The sequence below is a fragment of the Pistacia vera genome, unplaced genomic scaffold (assembly GCF_008641045.1).
Source record: "Pistacia vera cultivar Batoury unplaced genomic scaffold, PisVer_v2 Contig751, whole genome shotgun sequence".
Lineage (NCBI taxonomy): Eukaryota > Viridiplantae > Streptophyta > Magnoliopsida > Sapindales > Anacardiaceae > Pistacia > Pistacia vera.
In genome coordinates this window covers 154124-170082 of record NW_022196614.1, presented here as the reverse complement: position 1 = coordinate 170082, position 15959 = coordinate 154124, and the positions used below count along the sequence as shown (strand labels likewise).

General features: G+C 34.5%; 1 non-coding gene and 1 pseudogene across 1 annotated transcript; one reads left to right on the top strand and one right to left on the bottom strand.

Moving 5' to 3' along the window:
* Positions 1 to 697: 697 nt before the first annotated feature.
* Positions 698 to 804, bottom strand: LOC116115700. Its single transcript, XR_004125708.1, has one exon. It is a non-coding gene; the product is annotated as a small nucleolar RNA R71 (small nucleolar RNA).
* Positions 805 to 5303: 4499 nt separating this feature from the next.
* LOC116115690 lies at positions 5304 to 14969 on the top strand (annotated as a pseudogene).
* Positions 14970 to 15959: the final 990 nt, after the last annotated feature.

Below are 15959 nucleotides of genomic sequence, written 5' to 3'. Positions count from 1 at the left end.
TTCAGAATATATATCATGCTCCAATTTGGCTTGAAAGATTCTCGCCGCAGCAAGGAAAAATATTCGCCGCGGCGAAACTGTGTTAAATGTGAAAAATAAAATAACGCGTTTTGGCTTGCTAGGGCTTCATCCTTAAGTGAGAGAGGTATAAATTAGCATGAAAAGTAATGGGAAAAGGGTCTTGGTTCATCATTTGGGAGGCAGCTCATGAAAGAAGAAGATTATTGAAGATTAGGGATTCAAATTAGAGAAGATTTCTCCATCTTTTGCTCTTTTTTCAATGATGAACCTTGATTTAGTTTGTTTTTGTTATTTTATTTTGTTTTTAAGTATGAACTGAGTTGTTTAGCTAGGGTTTGATGTAACCTTGATATGTAATTATGGTATTACAAGGCCACCTATTGCAGTGAACTTTGAGATTAAGCCGACAATAATTCAGATTATCCAACAGTCAGTCCAATTTGGTGGAAATTCATATGAGGATCCAATTTTGCATATCGCTATCTTTCTAGAGATATGTGACACATTCAAGGTTAATGGAATGAGCGATGATGCAATTAGGCTGAGATTGTTCTCATTTTCACTGAGAGATAAGGCAAAAGGTTGGCTCATGTCACACCCAGCTGGGACAATCACTACATGGGACAGATTAGCTCAGAAGTTTCTTGTAAAATACTTCCCACCAGAGAAGACAGCAAAAATGAGAAATGACATTATCTCTTTCATGCAAGGCAACGATGAATCACTCTATGAAGCTTGGGAGAGGTACACGAAGTTGTTAAGGAAATGTCCACACCATGGTCTACCGTTTTGGATACAAGTCCAAACATTTTACAATGGGTTGCTACCAAATATTCAAACTATGGTAGATGTGGCAGCATGTGGAGTCTTAAATAACAAGACCCCAGAAGATGCTTATGAATTGCTTGAGGTGATGGCCAACAATAACTACTAAAGACCTAATGAGAGAGCAATGTTTGAAGAGAACAATGGGTCTACATGAAGTCGATGTGTTCGCCACATTATCTGCACAAATTGCATCACTTCAAAGCCAATTGGGAGGTATGAATGTAAATCCTATTCACTCAACCTTTTATAACTTGTGAATTTTATGCAAGAAACCATGGGAGTGTGAAATGCCAAGATGGAAACCAGTTATTCTTCTCAACAACCACGCAAGTGAATTACATGGTTAGTTCACAAAGGCTGTAAAATGACTCCTTCTCCAACGCTTACAATCTTGGTTAGGGGAATCACCCAAATTTGTCTTGAAGCAATCAATCAAATCAAAGGACAATGCCAAACCATCAACCAATAGTGAATCATCAACCATGTGAGCAAAGAATGTCGAAATTGGAGGATATGTTCAAGAAATTCATGCAAGAAACCACAAGATTTATGAATGAGACACACTTAAACTTCAGAAATCAAGGAGTGTCTATTTGAAATTTAAAGGTTCAAGTGGGGCAATTGGTTGAACAATTGACAGAGAGATCTCAAGGTTCTTTGCCAAGCGCAACGGCCTCAAATCCTAAAGAACAATTAAATGTCATAACATTGAGGAGAGGTATAGTGTTGGAGCAACCTCACAATGAAGAAAAGTTGGAAGAACATGAAGACAAGACTAATGAAGGGGAAAATCTCAAAGCAAAAAGGTGTGCAAGATACTTAAGGGAATTTCAACCAAGCAACTCACCTCACAAGGAACAATTTAAGGAATTTGGTGTAAATGTGCACAAGTTAAAATTGGTGTTGGAAGAGACTCCAAACATTGGACTCAACCAATCACCATCTCATCTCAAGTACGCATATACGAATTTGAAGTTCAAAAAGATGCTTATGAGAATACCCAAAATTCCAAAGGAAAGACCAAGAGGTGGCAATGGGAAGTGAAGCACCCCACAAAGATCCGGATTGATGAAGGACCATGGGAAAGTCAAGTTTTCGACTTTAAATAAAGCGCTTCTTGGGAGGCAACCCAAGTGTTTTTCAGTTTATTTTGTTTTTGTTGAAGTTTATTTTCAATTTTAGAACTTTGATTTTAGTTTGATGAGGTTTGATATTTCCCTTACTAATCTGTAATGTGTTTTAGCAAACTGGTGCACCATGAGTTTTCTTTTTTTGACAGATTCTTATGAGAATGAAGATAATGAATGGATTTTAGGCATTGACATAGAGAACACACTTCGCGGATTAATTAGGGAAGTATTTCTTAACCCTTCTCTTTTCTCTATTCCTTGTTCTTTATTGTGTGACATTGAGGACAATGTCATTTTAAGTTTGGGGTTAGGAAAATTTTGAAAATTTTTGTGTTTAGTTTGTTTGTGTGTTTTAGCTCGAAATTGTGTTTCTTTTTGTTTTAAGTTCTTTGATTGTTATTTGTTTAGTGTGTTTTGTGTTGTTGTTGCCTAGATGAATTGCATAAGTCTATGATGAGACTAGGATTGTTGGGATATTATTTATGGAAAATGCTAAGCATTGCTTCAAGTTTATGTTGGTTGATTAAATTGGTCTTTTCTAGAGGTTTGTTGGGTGGTTCAACCACCATTTTCATTCCTTCGGCATGCTTAGAAACATTTTATGTGGTTAGGTAAAGTCTTGATAACGTTGGTGGACTCTAGAACCTAGTTAAGAAGTGCTTGAGGCAAAATTCTAGGATTAGACATTGTTGAAGAAATGATTTAGGCATTTTTAGGAACATTTGAGCCTTTCCAGCTGACCCATGAATGAATCTTTTCCTAGTCACCCATTTGAGCCTTATGAGATTATCATTCCCTTATTTTTCTTGCAAACCAAAAGTTGTCCAATCGGTATACCCTAAACACTTTATCATACCATTTAGGAGAATTATGGACCTAATGTATGACACAAAAGAGCTTTGAGAGGTGTGTGAATAAGTGACAAACCAAAATTTTAAGTTTGGGGGTTGCAAAAAGGGTAGGAAGAAAGGGCAATAGACCTCAATGGTGTTGTAAATATTTGTTATTGCAAAAAAAAAAAAAAAATATTTCTTTAATTCAATTCAAAATCAAGAATAAGAAATGCATAAGTTTGAGGGTTGTAAAATGGTTGACACTTTGATTGGTGGTTGAGAAAGAAAGTGGAGATTGATGTAGCTCTTAGTGTTTGCATGAGGAAAACCGAGTTCTCTTACTTTGTTTATCCTATCCTTTTCCTTGGAGCCCACTACCCGAGTCTAACATTACAAGCTTGCAAAGGCCTTTTGATCCTTAGCGATGCCTAGTCTACATTAGTGGAGAGTACTTCTATACTTAGGCTTATGGAGTCTGCCACCATTTGATAAACTTTACATTTCTACATAAAATAATCTGGGAAGTCGGAAGGTGGACTAAAGTGGGAATTACCTACTCAAGTGACCAATAGAGAAAGATAGTCAATTCAATTTATGACTTCTTGGAGTGTTGAGCATTTTTTTGTAATAGTGTTCCAAAAATTTTTGAGACTTGCATTGTGATTCAATCTAGGTATTTATCTTTCTTTTTGTTTTGATTTTTATTCCTTTTTGCTCGAGGACGAGCAAATCTTAAGTTTGGGGGGTATTTGATAATCCTATTTTTCCCTATGATTTTGCATTGAATTTTGATAGGATTTAGGATACTTTTCATACAATTTGGGCCATAATTGCTACCTAATTCTATTAATTTATCTTTGCAGGCCTTAACGATGATTTTGAGTATAAATGACAGTTTTGAGCGTGAATTGTATAACTTGAGGTTGAGAACTCGGAATGGCCTGAATTTAGAAGCTTTGGAAAGCTAAGAAGCAAAGCTACAACTTTCATGCTTTGGGTTTTTCCTAATTCTAACTGGACAAGGGTGAAAACTTGGCTTGAAGTCGTAAACAGTATGTTGAGAACTGAAGAAAACGTCTTTGGACGTGCTTCAGTATTTTTGCCATAACTTGAGCTGTAGACTTCAGATTGAGTTTATTCTTGAACTAGTAGAAAGATAATTGAAAGGGATATAAAATTTATATGTTTAACACTTTTCCATATTCGGAATATATCATGCTCCAATTTGGCCCGAAAGATTCTCGCCGTGGCAAGGAAAAACATTCGCCACGTCGAGACTGCGTCAGATGTAAAAAATAAAACAACACGTTTTGGCTTGCTAGGGCTTCATCCTTAAGTGAGAGAGGTATAAATTAGCATGAAAAGGAATGGAAAAGGGTCTTGGTTCGTCATTTGGGAGGCAGCTCATGAAAGGAGAAGATTATTGAAGATTTGGGCTTCAAATTAAAGAAGATTTCTCCATCTTTTGCTTGTTTTTCAATGATGAAACTTGATTTAGTTTGTTTTTGTTATTTTATTTTGTTTTTGAGTATGAACTGAGTTGTTTAGCTAGGGTTTGATGTAACCTTGATACAATGATTCAAATTTTTATGAATTGATTTACTTTGAGTTTTAATTTCATGATTGAGTGTTTATCTCTTTGCTTAATGACTTTTGGATGCTTGATCACCATTCAAATGTATGTTATTCACAATGAGACTAGGAAGTGATTTGTGATTGTGCCTCTTGGGATAAATACCATAGATTGATTGAAAACTAGAGATAGATAAACACGATCGATGAAATCTAGATAGAATTTTATAGAGCTTAAAAGACTTTGAACTATTAATCTTCATTTTGTTGGGTGCGGAAGCTTAATAGGGATAAGTACGAAAATATAGCCTAAGAAGGTATGTTTTACAACTTAGGGAATTCGATTTTCAATCAAGGAATTAGAACTTGGGTAATAGATTCTATGATCTGGGTTAGCGTATCTAGGTGAAATCAACACCCTAGCATTTTTTTAGCATTGTTTAATTAGGTAAGTTGTTGGGTTTTGCTTTCATTTCATTATCATTCATTTATAATTTTTTAATTTTTATTTAGTTTGTTAATTTTCCATCAATCCAATTTATTGTTGCTTTAATTAGGACTTAAACTAAAGAAATCGGTACTTAGTAACACTATCCTCGTGGGAACGATACACTGATTATCACTTTATTACTTTTTGCGACTAGTGCACTTGTTACATATGCATGTTTGTGAAGTCACACATCACCTTCCTGCCGAAGTAGGAAGAGGATGGCCACCCATACACTGGGCAATTGCCCCGTCCCTGTTGCGGGGTGGTTGAGCCCAAAAGAGGCTAAAAAGGAGACTCCTATGAATGCCCGATCGATGGTGAATGCGAAGGGAGACAGAGAGAGACTGGTTGTTGATGTCAATGAGCAAACAATTGATGAGCTTCTGGAGCATCTCTAGATGCCTTTATGTTGCCCTCCATGAGTCGACCATGAAGGCTAGCTGGGAGGAAGAGAGGAGGCATGAATTGATCCCTCTCTTACAGAAGGCGATTACGGACCATGCTCAGGTTTGAAGTTGCTTCTTCATAGGCCTTCATCTGTTTCTTCACTTGCCTTGTTTACTTGTTTCTTACTTGTGTAGTTGCTTTCTCTATTGACTATGCTCCTTCAGCGGGTAACATGAAATAAACGAATTAAGCAGCAATTCAAGCCTAAATTCAAAGGGAAACATCCGACAATCCTACCAAATAAACAAGAAAAACAATATAATCCACTGATTATCACTTGCAGATCCTTTAAAGTATCTCGACCTTCAGAGAGACACAAATTAATTTCTTCATCAAGAGGATTTTGAATCATTCTTGGTTTGAGAGGTTGATCATGGAGATGATCCTAGAACTTATGAAGAATCAATATTGGATAATCAATATTGGATATCGATTCTGGAAGATGGCTAGAAACGATGAATTCTAAAATAGAATTCATGCATGCTAATCAAGTTTGGACACTTGTTTATCCTCTAAAAGGAATTGTTCCGATTAGATGCAAATGGATCTTTAAGAGGAAGATTGGCAAGGATGGAAAGGTGGAGACCTATGAAGCTAGACTGGTTGCACATGGTTATACTAAAAAACAAGGGTTGGACTATGAAGAAACCTTTTCACCAATAGTAATGCTTAAATCAATCAAAATCATGCTAGCCATAGCAGCATACTATGATCATGAAATCTGGCAAATGGATGTCAAGACCGTGTTCCTAATTGGATTCGCTGAGGAAAATATATACATGTAGTATGAGCCTATAGGTTTTGTGTTCATTGCCGAAAAACATAAAGTGTGCAAGTTGCACATATCCACATATGTATTGAAGTAAACTTCCAGGAGCTGGAACATCTGATTTATGAAACAATCAAATCATTTGGTTTTATAAAGAATTTGGATGAACCCTCTTTATATAAATGGGTAAAGGATCATTCCATAATATTTCTCATATTGTATGTAGATTACATACTGTTGATGGGAAATTCATTGGGATGATGACTAAGGTTAAAATAAGGTTATCCAAAACTTTCTCCCTTAAAGACATAGGAGAAGAGACCTATATTCTAAGAATGAGAATCTATAGAGATAGAACGAAAGGATTAATAGGTTTATCCTAAAGAACATACATAGAGAAGATGTTAAAACGTTTCATCATGCAAAACTCCAAAATGGACTTTTTGTCTTGCAGTCATAAAATTCATCTTTCAAAAGATATGAGTCTCAAGACTGATCAAAAGCGCCAACTAATGCATGGGATACCCCATGCTTCACTCGTAGATAGTTTCATGTACGCCATACTATGTACAAGGTCTGAGATAGCCTAAGTGTTACGAGCAGATATCAGTCCAATCCAAGGGAGAAACACTAGTCAACTGTGAAAACGATCTTTAAGTACTTAAGAAGAACTCAGGGTCTAATACTGAGATATAAGGGTTCAAAGTTGAACATCGAGGGATACTCAAATTCTGATTTTCAATTAGATGTGGACAATAGAAAATCTACGTCTGGATCCATTTTCATATGTAATGGAGGAACAGTCAGTTGGAAGAGTTCCAAATAGCCAACAATTGCCTATTCCACTACAAAAGCTGAATATATAGCTGATTCAGAAGCAGCAAATGAGGCTGTCTGGATGTGCAAGTTTGTAACCAAAATTAGTGTGGTTTCGAGTATGGCTTATCTAATAAATCTATACTGCGATAATAATGGTGCTATTGCACAAGTAAAGGAGCCAATGGCATACCAAAAGTTGAAGCATATTCAGCGAAAATATCACATTTTGAGATAATATTTTCGCTGAATATGTTAGAGCTGGAGAAATTTTGGTGCAGAAGACACCTTCAGTAGAGAACACAGCTAACCCACTGACTCAATGACACAAAAGCAGCTCAATTGTTATCTTGAGAAGAGAGATATGAGATGCCATATCGATTGGCTCTAGTGCTAGTGGGAGTTTTGTTAGCATATGCCCTAGGAACCAATCATGTTGTTGCTTTTGGGGGCATATTACCTTGTATATTTTAAAATGATGTATTATTTATATTATTAATATTATAAGAATTCTTCTTTATTTCACATGTTTCTCTTAGTGCTTCAAAATTATACTTTGTTTATAATACATGTGGAATGTCCGGATGATCTGAATCTTTAAAAGATCATATCATCGAAGAGTTCCCCATGTTCATAATGTTAATTGGGCAATAACATTGCATAGTATGCATGCTAAATATCTCCATTGAATGTCATGTGATGACATTAGTGTGGGTGATTACGAAAGTTGTATCACTAGGGCATTAGCGTGAATGAGCGGTTAGTGAACTACTTATCGAACATGACCGATTACGATGAATCACATGGACATTTAAAATGTAGTCAATGATACATTGTAGGATCGTACTAGTATATCATTGATCCTTAGACCTAAGATATCACAATTGGATTTGTTGCAGATGCATATGGTTCATATAGTTTATAACCATGAGAAGAATCATGTTATGTACAAGAAGCCGGTTTGGTCATGTGTTGTTTATGTACGAAGAAAAGTGATAGTCAATAAGTGATCCATTGACTTGAAATAGTTTTGAGTTCTTAGACGAATGTCAATAAACATTGGAAAAAGAAAATCCTCGGCCATGGTATATAATAAAGTCGAATGAAAGGTGTTTCATGGCAGCGTGTTCCAATGTATTGATTGACAATTCAGATAAAGATTAAATAAAGGGTTTTGACATACGATGAACCTATTCTTGATCAAGATTGGACGACGGATGGATTTTACTACATGGTATGTACGACCGGTTAAAAGGTTCATTAATGAAGTTTATTCTTCATTGTGGTTTAGGGGTTATAGAACATTGCTAGACGTCTATCATAATTGGTGGCAGTTTTGATCATAAGGAGTTATAACGAAACATATCAAAATTTGATATTGGGTCAACGACATTGAACCAAAATGGTCACACTTAAACGAAGCTTAGGGAGAGAGAGAGTAATACATATCATTAATCGAATTAATGATGTTCGGACGTAAACAGTTACATTCGAGTTAATGTATTGGTGAGAAATGATTATCCATGGACAGTTAGCACCAACCAAGGGTAATAAGAAAATTTAAATATTATTATTGAATTAGATTCAATAATAGGGACAAAAGTGCATTGGCTTTATTCTAAAGGGTTAAAATATTTAATGGAATTAAAATTTGTGGAATAATTATGAATTAACCATAAAACCAAGGACTTGATGATGCTTTTTATTTATCAAGTTATTTTAAAATTGTTTGAGGACTTCCCAAAACAATTTTAAAATTACACATTGTGCCCATGGTATATAAAACAAGTTTTATACCTTTTTCAAGTACAAAAAAGCATTACATGCTCTCACTTTCTCTCTCACTCATTCGGCTCTCTCTTCCTTGGCTTGTGTGGATTACATTTGTGTTTCTTCAATCTCATTTGAAGAATCTAGGCTCCAAGAATCAAGATCCAAGTATTTAATAGCAAAGGAGTTGGTAATTTTCTGTTAGTTTCTTACATTAACTTGTTAATTTTTTCATTGTTTGTGTTCTACCTTTTGTCCATCACTTTATTCATCATTTATACACCATTTTCATGTTCAATGTGCATGAATCCAGCAGTGAGTACATTCTTGGTGATAATGCTTATATCAAGGTAACTTCTTATTCTTTATCTTCCTTTCATTGAAAGTGTTTCCCAATTCATGTATTGATAATCACTTAATTTTTAGGCTAAGGATGGGAAGCTTCATGATATTGCTAGAATCATTAAGTTTTTTGAAGGTATTGATGGAGAGCCATACTTTACGGCTCAATGGTTTTATAGAGTTGAGGACACATTAAGATTATTCTGATTATTCCATATTTTTTCGCCCATATCTTTATGATCTATTTTGGTGTATTGAGCTTGCAATTTTTGGTCATTTTTAGGTCATCAAGGACCATGCAAATATTATTGACAAAAGAAGTGTATTTCTCTAAGATGTTAAAGATGACAGTCCACTAAATTGTATTGTGTCTAAAGTAAACATTGTTCAAGTTGCCCCAAATGTAAGAGTATTTCATTGTTCTTCCTTTAATTATTCTCTCCATTTTCTAGTTCAATTGTTGCATTCATATCAACATAAAGGTTCATAACTAGTTCAATTGACAATGCAAATGAACTTAAAGGCAAAGGAAGAAAATATTCCTCCCTGTGACTTGTATTATGATATAAAATATGCATTGCCATACTTGACTGTTACAAACATAATCATAGGAAATTTATTTTGCCCCTACAATCTGGATTTTTTCATTTTTTGTTCAATTAATTGATGCTATTTGCTTTATTAACTTAGAAATTGATAAAAGAGATAGTGATATATCGACTATTTCAAGTGAGAGTGGTTCAAACAACACCCCTGGGAATTTTGAGATGCGTTTGCTGGACTTGTATGGTGGCTGTGATGCATGTCTATTAGTCTGTGCATTGTGTGCATCATTATCTGGAGTAAAACTAATAATTGTAGGTAAATAATTGAAATCTGATGATATTTCCATTAACTATTAGTGAAAGGATTTGCATTATGTCAATATCGAAGATATTACTTTTTAACTAATTGGAAGCATGTTGATTCCTTGTTGTGTTTAATGTAGAGGTGGGCTATTGACATAAATATCGATGCATGTAAAAGTTTGAAATACAATCATCCCGAGACACAGGTATAGTGTCCTTTTAAATTAGTACTCTTAATTGTTCACATGTTGAAGATTTGTTCAATTAAGTTTGATATCTCATCATTTTTTGGATAAACATGTGAGGAATATAATGAGGCAATGGAAGATTTTTTTGTCTTTATTGAAGGAATGGGAAAAGTTGTGCCAACAATTCTCATTTTTAATTTAGATAAAGGGTTAGAGTAGAGTTTGAACTCAGTTAGCAAAGAAGAAGAAGAAAACGATAAAGCCTCCACTGTTTTTTGTGAGAAATTTGAAGTGGAGAGGTTATTAGCTGTTTGTTATGGTGATTCTAACAAAGTGAAGAAACCTAGAGTGTATTTTAAGGTATTCTATATTTCATTTGGAAAAGATTGGCCACATGTCATATTTGTTCTATTGTCTTTGTTGTAAAGCTCTTTATATGGCACATGTCATCACTGATCAAATTTTTCTTCATCTTTTATTCACTTTTTCCTTTGAAATGTTTGTTTTCTAGTTTGGATAGTTGTGGTGTTTCCTTCATTGTTTGGCAAATTTATGGCATTGCTTTATTTTAATTTTGTCTAATCAATAGTTCTATAAATGTAATGGAGGTAGAGAACTAAAATTTGACATCTATCGATTGCCCATAGTTACTCATCTCTTGTTTCCTTATTCATTGCCTTGTATTCCTGCCTAAGCTGGTCTTGGGAGTTTGATTTTGATTCGGTCTTACCTCAATGCATTTTACATTTGTCTGCCTAGAGTTTTAACTATATCACTAGGCAATGGTTCCCAATAAAAAATGAACAAGGGAACAAACATACAAGCATATTGGACTTATTTGGCTACATATTGACATGGATATAACACTCTTGTCTTGTTATTCCTAAATTCCAAATTAATATAGTTTGGTTGAGAACTTATGTTTTTGAGAAATGTATAGGGTTAACCAATATTTTTTCGTTGCTCTGAGGTTGCTTTTTATCTCGGTATTCTGCATTTTGTCATCTTGGTAAACTTAATAACAATCTTTTATTTATCATATATGAATTTCAATTGCGTTGGAAGGGATACGGTCCTAGTGAGGACACTTGGGAGCCTATTAAGGACTTGACGTACTCCTTTATGTAATTGTCATTGCATTTTCTCCTTTCATTTTTTTCTTATTTCTTGTACAACAAATTTGTGTCACTTTACATTTGCATTAGTAACTGCGAGGAGAAACTGAAAGATTATGTTACAAAAGGGTTTAAGTCAAAGATATTGCTACTTCCTGTGAGTTCCTTATCATATATTTTCTATGATTGTCTACTTGTTAGTGGATCTCTTTTATTATTATTATTATTATTATTATTATTATTATTATTATTATTATTATTTTCATAACGTTCATTTTGTTGAATGTCTATGTAGGACGATGTTGATTGATTTTATATGTGGGGGGCTTCCATGTCAAGGAGTTACTGGTTTCAATCGTTTCAGAAACTCAAAAGCTACCTTGGAAGGCATAAAAAATCATTAGCTAGTAGTGTTCATGGACATTATTGAGTTTTAGAAGCCAAGATATGTTCTAATGGAGAATGTCATAGATATTTTAAAGTTTGGTGGTGGATTTTTTATTAGATATGATATCGGATGTCTTGTTTCCATGGACTATCAAACTCGTTTAGGGGTGATGGTAGCAGGTTCTTATGGTTTAGCACAATTTTGGATGCAGGTTTTCTTGTTTAAGGCAAGTGTATTCTTTAATTTTGTTTGAACATGACACCATGAGCTATATGATCTTATCGGCTTTTCTTCTTTTATCAAAAATTACCACAATATCCATTGTTAACTTATGAGGTCTTATCCAAGGGCCGGTCTTATTCCAACTAAGTTTGAGGTATGTGTCTTTTAACCGATATGTGATTAGTGTTTGCAAAAAATTACCAATATTTTTCATTCATCTAGGAAGTCACTATTGCATATATCAAGAACCAACCTTGTCAATTAAAAAAGGCCACTTGTCTTGACGATGCAATAAGATCCCCACCAATAAGTGTTGCTCCCAAAAATATATTTTTTATATTAAATTTTTCAAAAAGCTTTAGTGTTTTGTGTTGTTTGATGTCAATTTTGAAAATTTCATTCTCATCTTAGGTTACAAATGATGAGAGGGAGTATGAGACAATAGCTTGCACATAGTTTCAAAAATATATCAGACTAAAGTGAAACTGTAAGCTTAATAGAATTTATATTGCTCTTGGAAATGTAAATCTTATAAAATATCCAACTAATGAATAGTATTAAGTTGATCAGCTTTTGCATCTTTGTAGATGTGGTCAGTCTTTCTACTCCTTAAAATGCACCATGACGTATGATCTTCGGTCGTTGAAGTTGAATGAAGATGATTATGAAAAGTCTGCTATATTCCAAAAAAAAAAAAAAAGGTTTCATTGCTTTACCTAATGACATTACACCATTTTATTGGTTTTACACCTCTTTTGGATATTTCTTATCATTGATCAACTCTGCCTATTATTTGTTTTTAGGGTGCAAACTTAAGGGACCTACCAGGTGTCTTTGTTGTTCAAGATAAAAAGGTATAAGATATCATGTTCTACTGAATAACCCAATTTCAATATACGTCCCCATAATTATTTGTTCCAGAGTGTACTTCATCCTTTACAAGATCGATTACTCACAATCTGTGAAAATGCAAGATTATAAGGATTCCCAGATTGCTATTGAATTTTTGGGTCTATTAAAGAGAGGCAAGTGACTTTGAACTAGTATTTCAGATTTTCCTTTGAATAGCTTTTATATTGGAGTTTCATTATCTTAAATATATATTTTGCAAAACTTTATTAGAGGGCGTATAAATGCTATGGTATGGTGTTGTCATTTTAAGACTTTGTCTCCCTAATTGGACATTTTAAAACTTGCAGAATTCCCCAGCCTTAGAATTACAGAAAAAGGTCTAGTTTTTAGTCCTAAACATTCAGGGTTATTTTTCATTTCAAGTACACACAAGTTGGGAACGCAGTAGCAGTTGTAACGCTCACATCAAGGTACGTAGCTTTATTTATGCCCTAATACCCTTAGTTGAATTTTGTTAAAGTTATCTTGAACAAGTGTGAAGAAAATGCCTTAAAATTTCATTAGGGGTAAAATGGTCTTTTCACTCCTAATTAGTTGAAAAAGTGGGAAGTGAAAAGAAGTAGAATAACATGGAGAAGTTGATAAAAATGAGGGCATTATGGTAATTGACTAAGGGACATAGATGGAATTTCATAGAATGTGCAAGGGTAAAATGGGGAACTATAGCTAATATTTTGTTATATCAAGAGTTGAAGAATGAAACCCTTGCCATTTCTTCTCATCCATTCACGCCACCTTCCACCCAAGTTCTCTCAAATTTCTTCACTCATTTTTCAAGGAAATTCATAGATCTTAGTTTGTTTTTAGTGGAATTTCAATCCCAAGTATCCTTAGGTAAGATCCTTGCACTAAGATGTGAGATTTAATTTTTAAAAGTGTTGAATTCTTATGATTTGTGTTCATAGGATTTAAGAGAAAGAGAGTTGGATCAAGGAAGACTACTAAAGTGTTGGATTGGTCACATCTAAGGTAAGTAAATCCAACTCTAGTTATGATTGGAGTAATATTGTGTAGAGAATTTCTTTTATGCATGTATATGCTTATATATGAGGAATTGTTGATGGAATGAATATTGAACAATGGTTAGAATTTATCCATGAGAAGTAGTGTTTGTATACTTGATGGTTGATGAGAGTTTGGGAGAATTATGGAAGAATTGGAGTAGAATTTATGAAGTGTAAATCTTGGACAAGTTTGACGTTGATTGTAGTGAGTTTGATTCCAAATTTTGGTGGCTTAGAAAAGAGGTAGAAGTGTAGCCAAATTAGAGTTGATGTGTGCATATAAATTGCTTGATGAAATGTCAAAGAGAAATGCATGTGTGAGTATGATTATTTGTTATGAGTTTTTAGATGGTTACACTCCATATTGCATTATTGCATCCAAACATGTGAATTTAGAAAGAATAATAAGCATGAGCCCATCTACATACATACATACTCATAAGAGCATTAAAGAACAAAGAATAAAGAGAAAGAAAAGAGAAATATTAAAGAAGTTCAAATATGAAATTTTATTTAAAGAAGTGTAAAAAGATAAAAGAAGAGAAGGTTGTTGTGATGGGGAACCCATGAGTGACATAGCCCCGTAACACGCCGCACGCCGCCTTTAGTGAGCGATCTCAGAATTAGAAAGAAGAATTGTACAATCCGTTAGAAGTGCATGTGGATGAGGACTGTACCCAAAATTAGAGAATACACTCACACGGCCAAGGCTCCAAATCCATGCCTCAACCGAGTCCGATTGGCAAGAAAGAAAGGAATAGAAAGAAAGAAAAGAAAAGAAAAGAAAGAAAAGAAAAGAAAAGAAAGAATAGAAAGAAAGAAAGAATAGAAAGAAAGAAAAGAATAGAAAGAAAGAAAAAATAGAAAGAAATAAAGAATAGAAAGAAAAGAAGCATAGAAAGAAATACAGAGAAAAGAAACAAAAAACAGAATAAGAAAAATAGAAAAACAGAAAATAAAATGCACATCCTATGCATTGTGCATTTGCATCATACCTATGCATGATACCATGCCTACTATCATGAGTAGTGAGAAATTAGAAACAGAGAAAGAACAAAGAAAGAACAGTGAAGATTAGAGAAGTGTGATGTAAGGAAAGAAATTCAAAATATAAGCAACGGAGAGAGAAAAGTAGTATAGTGGGTTTACTTACTGAGCAATTAGTGTTCATCCCGTTGTTTTCAATGTTTTTGCAGGTGGTGGGTGAGATGCGGTTGCTTGGAACGTCAAGAGGCGGAAGGGTTTGGCAACACTATCGAGTTGTTGCTTTGTGACTGTATTATATTATGTAAAGATTTGTATATAAAGAAAAAATTAGATATGGGCCCATTATTTTATACTCCTCTACTTGTATATTTTCTTATATATTTTTAGTGAGTTTTAATGTTATTTTACGAGTACACTAGCTAGAGAGAGAAAGTATTGCAGCAATCCTGATTGGTATTGTGTTGGGATATACATTTGGTCAAGCTTGCCAAGGATTATCCAATAACCAGGTGTTGACAACTCTCCCTTTCAAATTCCTCAGTTGTCTGCACAGTCATCTTCAACGCAAGTGGAAGATATTCCTAATCGAAACTGTAAGAAAATACGAATTAGATCCCTTAGTCTGGTTCACTCCTAATTTAGCTTTCTAACAATTACCTATTGGCAATGGATGTACAAGTTTAAAAAACAATATATAAGGAGACCCCATGTACCTTGATGCAAAATTGTCTGGATACTTTGTTTAAGGCATTTGTATACAAGTAACAGTAACATGTGATTCAAATGCTGGTGCTTGGAGGTTCTTTTGTGCTGCTCCTCTGGTTCTTTATTGGTGCCCCCCACTATAAGAATTTAGGCTTCTCGCAACAAAATAATTTGTCACTATAAATATCAAAATTGTGACCATTTCGCTAATATGAGGAATTATATTGGTCACCAGGTTGCCATTCACCGAATTGCACAGTGAGATAATTTCTCCCGTACCCGAGAGTGATGAATCCTTTGTCAATGCACCATAGTTTTGATACACTTTTCGATGCAGCCTACCACTACCATTATGATAGTCCTGAATAGAACTACGTTGGGCTAGTGTCAAACTACACCAGTTGGTGCACAAGGCGCTCCAGTGACCTCAAGTCTAAGGATCACATGCACCATCATCCGTTGGAGGATTTATTCCATAGATACTGGGGTTATCATCTATGTGGAATCTTCTAGTGGGCCTGTCCAGTGAACTTGCATATAGAAAGCACCCCATTTGTTGCACTAGGTTGTCA